We start from the raw sequence: 9,682 nt of genomic DNA on the forward strand, positions 1-9,682 counted from the left end.
TTGCGCTTCGAAATTTTTCGTTAGGGACAGTCGGATACTCGTGAATCAACATGAAAACTGTGTTTATAAGCGTAATTTGATGTCAGGAACGCAAAATGACCGACATTTTGACTCGCCAATTACCCGCTGGCCGGTTTTCGAGGGGGATTGAGAATGTGGACAACCATCTTGACGTATCAACAATAATCGTATCAACTATCTCTCTGTCAATATGTTGTCTTGGTTATTCAGGAACGAACAGGTATACTCGTTTTTCGTATTTGAGATATTATCTATGAGACCATCTCGATTGTTGAAAAAATTTTCCAAGTCCCATCCGTGGTTCTTTTCGATGCTTTCCCTTCGAAATTTTTCGTTAGGGACAGTCGGATACTCGTCAATCAACATGAAAGCTGTGTTTATAAGCGTAATTTGATGTCAGGAACGCAAAATGATCGACATTTTGACACGCCAATTACCCGCTGGCCGGTTTTCGAGGGGAATTGAGAATGTGGACCACCATTTTGACGTACCAACAATAATCGCATCAACTTTTTCTCTGTCAATATGTTGTCTTGGTTATTCAGGAACGAATAGGTATACTCGTTTTTCGTATTTGAGATATTATCTATGTGACCATCTTGATTGTTGAAAAAATTTTCCATGTCCTATGACGTAGGATATCTCGATTATGGCGCTTCGAAATTTTTTGTTAGGGACAGTCGGATACTCGTCACTCAACATGAAAGCTGTGTTAATAAGCGTAATTTGATGTCAGGAACGCAAAATGACCGACATTTTGACTCGCCAATTACCCGCTGGCCGGTTTTCGAGGGGGATTGAGAATGTGGACAACCATCTTGACGTATCAACAATAATCCTATCAACTTTCTCTCTGTCAATATGTTCTCTTGGTTATTCAGGAACGAACAGGTATACTCGTTTTTCGTATTTGAGATATTATCTATGAGACCATCTCGATTGTTGAAAAAATTTTCCAAGTCCCATCCGTGGTTCTTTTCGATGCTTTCCCTTCGAAATTTTTCGTTGGGGACAGTCGGATACTCGTCAATCAACATGAAAGCTGTGTTTATAAGCGTAATTTGATGTCAGGAACGCAAAATGACCGACATTTTGACTCGCCAATTACCCGCTGGCCGGTTTTCGAGGGGAATTGAGAATGTGGACCACCATTTTGACGTACCAACAATAATCGCATCAACTTTTTCTCTGTCAATATGTTGTCTTGGTTATTCAGGAACGAATAGGTATACTCGTTTTTCGTATTTGAGATATTATCTATGTGACCATCTTGATTGTTGAAAAAATTTTCCATGTCCTATGACGTAGGATATCTCGATTATTTCGCTTCGAAATTTTTTGTTAGGGACAGTCGGATACTCGTCACTCAACATGAAAGCTGTGTTAATAAGCGTAATTTGATGTCAGGAACGCAAAATGACCGACATTTTGACTCGCCAATTACCCGCTGGCCGGTTTTCGAGGGGGATTGAGAATGTGGACAACCATCTTGACGTATCAACAATAATCGTATCAACTTTCTCTCTGTCAATATGTTGTCTTGGTTATTCAGGAACGAACAGGTATACTCGTTTTTCGTATTTGAGATATTATCAATGTGACCATCTCGATTGTTGAAAAAATTTTCCATGTCCTATGACGTAGGATATCTCGATTATTTCGCTTCGAAATTTTTTGTTAGGGACAGTCGGATACTCGTCAATCAACATGAAAACTGTGTTTATAAGCGTAATTTGATGTCAGGAACGCAAAATGACCGACATTTTGACTCGCCAATTACCCGCTGGCCGGTTTTCGAGGGGGATTGAGAATGTGGACAACCATTTTGACGTACGAACAATAATCGCATCAACTTTTTCTCTGTCAATATGTTGTCTTGGTTATTCAGGAACGAATAGGTATACTCGTTTTTCGTATTTGAGATATTATCTATGTGACCATCCCGATTGTTGAAAAAATTTTCCATGTCCCATGACGTAGGATTTTTCGATTCTTTCGCTTCGAAATTTTTCGTTAGGGACAGTCGGATACTCGTCAATCAACATGAAAGCTGTGTTTATAAGCGTAATTTGATGTCAGGAACGCAAAATGACCGACATTTTGACTCGCCAATTACCCGCTGGCCGGTTTTCGAGGGGGATTGAGAATGTGGACAACCATTTTGACGTACCAACAATGATCGTATCAACTTTTTCTCTGTCAATATGTTGTCTTGGTTATTCAGGAACGAATAGGTATACTCGTTTTTCGTATTTGAGATATTATCTATGTGACCATTTCGATTGTTGAAAAATTTTCCATGTCCCATAACGTAGGATTTTTCAATTCTTGCGTTTCGAAATTTTTCGTTAGGGACAGTCGGATACTCGTCAATCAACATGAAAGCTGTGTTTATAAGCGTAATTTGATGTCAGGAACGCAAAATGACCGACATTTTGACTCGCCAATTACCCGCTGGCCGGTTTTCGAGGGGGATTGAGAATGTGGACAACCATTTTGACGTACCAACAATGATCGTATCAACTTTTTCTCTGTCAATATGTTGTCTTGGTTATTGAGGAACGAATAGGTATACTCGTTTTTCGTATTTGAGATATTATCTATGTGACCATTTCGATTGTTGAAAAATTTTCCATGTCCCATGACGTAGGATTTTTCAATTCTTGCGCTTCGAAATTTTTCGTTAGGGACAGTCGGATACTCGTGAATCAACATGAAAACTGTGTTTATAAGCGTAATTTGATGTCAGGAACGCAAAATGACCGACATTTTGACTCGCCAATTACCCGCTGGCCGGTTTTCGAGGGGGATTGAGAATGTGGACAACCATCTTGACGTATCAACAATAATCGTATCAACTATCTCTCTGTCAATATGTTGTCTTGGTTATTCAGGAACGAACAGGTATACTCGTTTTTCGTATTTGAGATATTATCTATGAGACCATCTCGATTGTTGAAAAAATTTTCCAAGTCCCATCCGTGGTTCTTTTCGATGCTTTCCCTTCGAAATTTTTCGTTAGGGACAGTCGGATACTCGTCAATCAACATGAAAGCTGTGTTTATAAGCGTAATTTGATGTCAGGAACGCAAAATGATCGACATTTTGACTCGCCAATTACCCGCTGGCCGGTTTTCGAGGGGAATTGAGAATGTGGACCACCATTTTGACGTACCAACAATAATCGCATCAACTTTTTCTCTGTCAATATGTTGTCTTGGTTATTCAGGAACGAATAGGTATACTCGTTTTTCGTATTTGAGATATTATCTATGTGACCATCTTGATTGTTGAAAAAATTTTCCATGTCCTATGACGTAGGATATCTCGATTATGGCGCTTCGAAATTTTTTGTTAGGGACAGTCGGATACTCGTCACTCAACATGAAAGCTGTGTTAATAAGCGTAATTTGATGTCAGGAACGCAAAATGACCGACATTTTGACTCGCCAATTACCCGCTGGCCGGTTTTCGAGGGGGATTGAGAATGTGGACAACCATCTTGACGTATCAACAATAATCCTATCAACTTTCTCTCTGTCAATATGTTGTCTTGGTTATTCAGGAACGAACAGGTATACTCGTTTTTCGTATTTGAGATATTATCTATGAGACCATCTCGATTGTTGAAAAAATTTTCCAAGTCCCATCCGTGGTTCTTTTCGATGCTTTCCCTTCGAAATTTTTCGTTAGGGACAGTCGGATACTCGTCAATCAACATGAAAGCTGTGTTTATAAGCGTAATTTGATGTCAGGAACGCAAAATGACCGACATTTTGACTCGCCAATTACCCGCTGGCCGGTTTTCGAGGGGAATTGAGAATGTGGACCACCATTTTGACGTACCAACAATAATCGCATCAACTTTTTCTCTGTCAATATGTTGTCTTGGTTATTCAGGAACGAATAGGTATACTCGTTTTTCGTATTTGAGATATTATCTATGTGACCATCTTGATTGTTGAAAAAATTTTCCATGTCCTATGACGTAGGATATCTCGATTATTTCGCTTCGAAATTTTTTGTTAGGGACAGTCGGATACTCGTCACTCAACATGAAAGCTGTGTTAATAAGCGTAATTTGATGTCAGGAACGCAAAATGACCGACATTTTGACTCGCCAATTACCCGCTGGCCGGTTTTCGAGGGGGATTGAGAATGTGGACAACCATCTTGACGTATCAACAATAATCGTATCAACTTTCTCTCTGTCAATATGTTGTCTTGGTTATTCAGGAACGAACAGGTATACTCGTTTTTCGTATTTGAGATATTATCAATGTGACCATCTCGATTGTTGAAAAAATTTTCCATGTCCTATGACGTAGGATATCTCGATTATTTCGCTTCGAAATTTTTTGTTAGGGACAGTCGGATACTCGTCACTCAACATGAAAGCTGTGTTAATAAGCGTAATTTGATGTCAGGAACGCAAAATGACCGACATTTTGACTCGCCAATTACCCGCTGGCCGGTTTTCGAGGGGGATTGAGAATGTGGACAACCATCTTGACGTATCAACAATAATCGTATCAACTTTCTCTCTGTCAATATGTTGTCTTGGTTATTCAGGAACGAACAGGTATACTCGTTTTTCGTATTTGAGATATTATCTATGAGACCATCTCGATTGTTGAAAAAATTTTCCAAGTCCCATCCGTGGTTCTTTTCGATGCTTTCCCTTCGAAATTTTTCGTTAGGGACAGTCGGATACTCGTCAATCAACATGAAAGCTGTGTTTATAAGCGTAATTTGATGTCAGGAACGCAAAATGACCGACATTTTGACTCGCCAATTACCCGCTGGCCGGTTTTCGAGGGGAATTGAGAATGTGGACCACCATTTTGACGTACCAACAATAATCGCATCAACTTTTTCTCTGTCAATATGTTGTCTTGGTTATTCAGGAACGAATAGGTATACTCGTTTTTCGTATTTGAGATATTATCTATGTGACCATCTTGATTGTTGAAAAAATTTTCCATGTCCTATGACGTAGGATATCTCGATTATTTCGCTTCGAAATTTTTTGTTAGGGACAGTCGGATACTCGTCACTCAACATGAAAGCTGTGTTAATAAGCGTAATTTGATGTCAGGAACGCAAAATGACCGACATTTTGACTCGCCAATTACCCGCTGGCCGGTTTTCGAGGGGGATTGAGAATGTGGACAACCATCTTGACGTATCAACAATAATCGTATCAACTTTCTCTCTGTCAATATGTTGTCTTGGTTATTCAGGAACGAACAGGTATACTCGTTTTTCGTATTTGAGATATTATCAATGTGACCATCTCGATTGTTGAAAAAATTTTCCATGTCCTATGACGTAGGATATCTCGATTATTTCGCTTCGAAATTTTTTGTTAGGGACAGTCGGATACTCGTCAATCAACATGAAAACTGTGTTTATAAGCGTAATTTGATGTCAGGAACGCAAAATGACCGACATTTTGACTCGCCAATTACCCGCTGGCCGGTTTTCGAGGGGGATTGAGAATGTGGACAACCATTTTGACGTACGAACAATAATCGCATCAACTTTTTCTCTGTCAATATGTTGTCTTGGTTATTCAGGAACGAATAGGTATACTCGTTTTTCGTATTTGAGATATTATCTATGTGACCATCCCGATTGTTGAAAAAATTTTCCATGTCCCATGACGTAGGATTTTTCGATTCTTTCGCTTCGAAATTTTTCGTTAGGGACAGTCGGATACTCGTCAATCAACATGAAAGCTGTGTTTATAAGCGTAATTTGATGTCAGGAACGCAAAATGACCGACATTTTGACTCGCCAATTACCCGCTGGCCGGTTTTCGAGGGGGATTGAGAATGTGGACAACCATTTTGACGTACCAACAATGATCGTATCAACTTTTTCTCTGTCAATATGTTGTCTTGGTTATTCAGGAACGAATAGGTATACTCGTTTTTCGTATTTGAGATATTATCTATGTGACCATTTCGATTGTTGAAAAATTTTCCATGTCCCATAACGTAGGATTTTTCAATTCTTGCGTTTCGAAATTTTTCGTTAGGGACAGTCGGATACTCGTCAATCAACATGAAAGCTGTGTTTATAAGCGTAATTTGATGTCAGGAACGCAAAATGACCGACATTTTGACTCGCCAATTACCCGCTGGCCGGTTTTCGAGGGGGATTGAGAATGTGGACAACCATTTTGACGTACCAACAATGATCGTATCAACTTTTTCTCTGTCAATATGTTGTCTTGGTTATTGAGGAACGAATAGGTATACTCGTTTTTCGTATTTGAGATATTATCTATGTGACCATTTCGATTGTTGAAAAATTTTCCATGTCCCATGACGTAGGATTTTTCAATTCTTGCGCTTCGAAATTTTTCGTTAGGGACAGTCGGATACTCGTGAATCAACATGAAAACTGTGTTTATAAGCGTAATTTGATGTCAGGAACGCAAAATGACCGACATTTTGACTCGCCAATTACCCGCTGGCCGGTTTTCGAGGGGGATTGAGAATGTGGACAACCATCTTGACGTATCAACAATAATCGTATCAACTATCTCTCTGTCAATATGTTGTCTTGGTTATTCAGGAACGAACAGGTATACTCGTTTTTCGTATTTGAGATATTATCTATGAGACCATCTCGATTGTTGAAAAAATTTTCCAAGTCCCATCCGTGGTTCTTTTCGATGCTTTCCCTTCGAAATTTTTCGTTAGGGACAGTCGGATACTCGTCAATCAACATGAAAGCTGTGTTTATAAGCGTAATTTGATGTCAGGAACGCAAAATGATCGACATTTTGACTCGCCAATTACCCGCTGGCCGGTTTTCGAGGGGAATTGAGAATGTGGACCACCATTTTGACGTACCAACAATAATCGCATCAACTTTTTCTCTGTCAATATGTTGTCTTGGTTATTCAGGAACGAATAGGTATACTCGTTTTTCGTATTTGAGATATTATCTATGTGACCATCTTGATTGTTGAAAAAATTTTCCATGTCCTATGACGTAGGATATCTCGATTATGGCGCTTCGAAATTTTTTGTTAGGGACAGTCGGATACTCGTCACTCAACATGAAAGCTGTGTTAATAAGCGTAATTTGATGTCAGGAACGCAAAATGACCGACATTTTGACTCGCCAATTACCCGCTGGCCGGTTTTCGAGGGGGATTGAGAATGTGGACAACCATCTTGACGTATCAACAATAATCCTATCAACTTTCTCTCTGTCAATATGTTGTCTTGGTTATTCAGGAACGAACAGGTATACTCGTTTTTCGTATTTGAGATATTATCTATGAGACCATCTCGATTGTTGAAAAAATTTTCCAAGTCCCATCCGTGGTTCTTTTCGATGCTTTCCCTTCGAAATTTTTCGTTGGGGACAGTCGGATACTCGTCAATCAACATGAAAGCTGTGTTTATAAGCGTAATTTGATGTCAGGAACGCAAAATGACCGACATTTTGACTCGCCAATTACCCGCTGGCCGGTTTTCGAGGGGAATTGAGAATGTGGACCACCATTTTGACGTACCAACAATAATCGCATCAACTTTTTCTCTGTCAATATGTTGTCTTGGTTATTCAGGAACGAATAGGTATACTCGTTTTTCGTATTTGAGATATTATCTATGTGACCATCTTGATTGTTGAAAAAATTTTCCATGTCCTATGACGTAGGATATCTCGATTATTTCGCTTCGAAATTTTTTGTTAGGGACAGTCGGATACTCGTCACTCAACATGAAAGCTGTGTTAATAAGCGTAATTTGATGTCAGGAACGCAAAATGACCGACATTTTGACTCGCCAATTACCCGCTGGCCGGTTTTCGAGGGGGATTGAGAATGTGGACAACCATCTTGACGTATCAACAATAATCGTATCAACTTTCTCTCTGTCAATATGTTGTCTTGGTTATTCAGGAACGAACAGGTATACTCGTTTTTCGTATTTGAGATATTATCAATGTGACCATCTCGATTGTTGAAAAAATTTTCCATGTCCTATGACGTAGGATATCTCGATTATTTCGCTTCGAAATTTTTTGTTAGGGACAGTCGGATACTCGTCAATCAACATGAAAACTGTGTTTATAAGCGTAATTTGATGTCAGGAACGCAAAATGACCGACATTTTGACTCGCCAATTACCCGCTGGCCGGTTTTCGAGGGGGATTGAGAATGTGGACAACCATTTTGACGTACGAACAATAATCGCATCAACTTTTTCTCTGTCAATATGTTGTCTTGGTTATTCAGGAACGAATAGGTATACTCGTTTTTCGTATTTGAGATATTATCTATGTGACCATCCCGATTGTTGAAAAAATTTTCCATGTCCCATGACGTAGGATTTTTCGATTCTTTCGCTTCGAAATTTTTCGTTAGGGACAGTCGGATACTCGTCAATCAACATGAAAGCTGTGTTTATAAGCGTAATTTGATGTCAGGAACGCAAAATGACCGACATTTTGACTCGCCAATTACCCGCTGGCCGGTTTTCGAGGGGGATTGAGAATGTGGACAACCATTTTGACGTACCAACAATGATCGTATCAACTTTTTCTCTGTCAATATGTTGTCTTGGTTATTCAGGAACGAATAGGTATACTCGTTTTTCGTATTTGAGATATTATCTATGTGACCATTTCGATTGTTGAAAAATTTTCCATGTCCCATAACGTAGGATTTTTCAATTCTTGCGTTTCGAAATTTTTCGTTAGGGACAGTCGGATACTCGTCAATCAACATGAAAGCTGTGTTTATAAGCGTAATTTGATGTCAGGAACGCAAAATGACCGACATTTTGACTCGCCAATTACCCGCTGGCCGGTTTTCGAGGGGGATTGAGAATGTGGACAACCATTTTGACGTACCAACAATGATCGTATCAACTTTTTCTCTGTCAATATGTTGTCTTGGTTATTGAGGAACGAATAGGTATACTCGTTTTTCGTATTTGAGATATTATCTATGTGACCATTTCGATTGTTGAAAAATTTTCCATGTCCCATGACGTAGGATTTTTCAATTCTTGCGCTTCGAAATTTTTCGTTAGGGACAGTCGGATACTCGTGAATCAACATGAAAACTGTGTTTATAAGCGTAATTTGATGTCAGGAACGCAAAATGACCGACATTTTGACTCGCCAATTACCCGCTGGCCGGTTTTCGAGGGGGATTGAGAATGTGGACAACCATCTTGACGTATCAACAATAATCGTATCAACTATCTCTCTGTCAATATGTTGTCTTGGTTATTCAGGAACGAACAGGTATACTCGTTTTTCGTATTTGAGATATTATCTATGAGACCATCTCGATTGTTGAAAAAATTTTCCAAGTCCCATCCGTGGTTCTTTTCGATGCTTTCCCTTCGAAATTTTTCGTTAGGGACAGTCGGATACTCGTCAATCAACATGAAAGCTGTGTTTATAAGCGTAATTTGATGTCAGGAACGCAAAATGATCGACATTTTGACTCGCCAATTACCCGCTGGCCGGTTTTCGAGGGGAATTGAGAATGTGGACCACCATTTTGACGTACCAACAATAATCGCATCAACTTTTTCTCTGTCAATATGTTGTCTTGGTTATTCAGGAACGAATAGGTATACTCGTTTTTCGTATTTGAGATATTATCTATGTGACCATCTTG

The sequence above is a fragment of the Diachasmimorpha longicaudata genome, unplaced genomic scaffold (genome assembly GCF_034640455.1).
Source record: "Diachasmimorpha longicaudata isolate KC_UGA_2023 unplaced genomic scaffold, iyDiaLong2 ctg00000070.1, whole genome shotgun sequence".
NCBI classification, from domain to species: domain Eukaryota; kingdom Metazoa; phylum Arthropoda; class Insecta; order Hymenoptera; family Braconidae; genus Diachasmimorpha; species Diachasmimorpha longicaudata.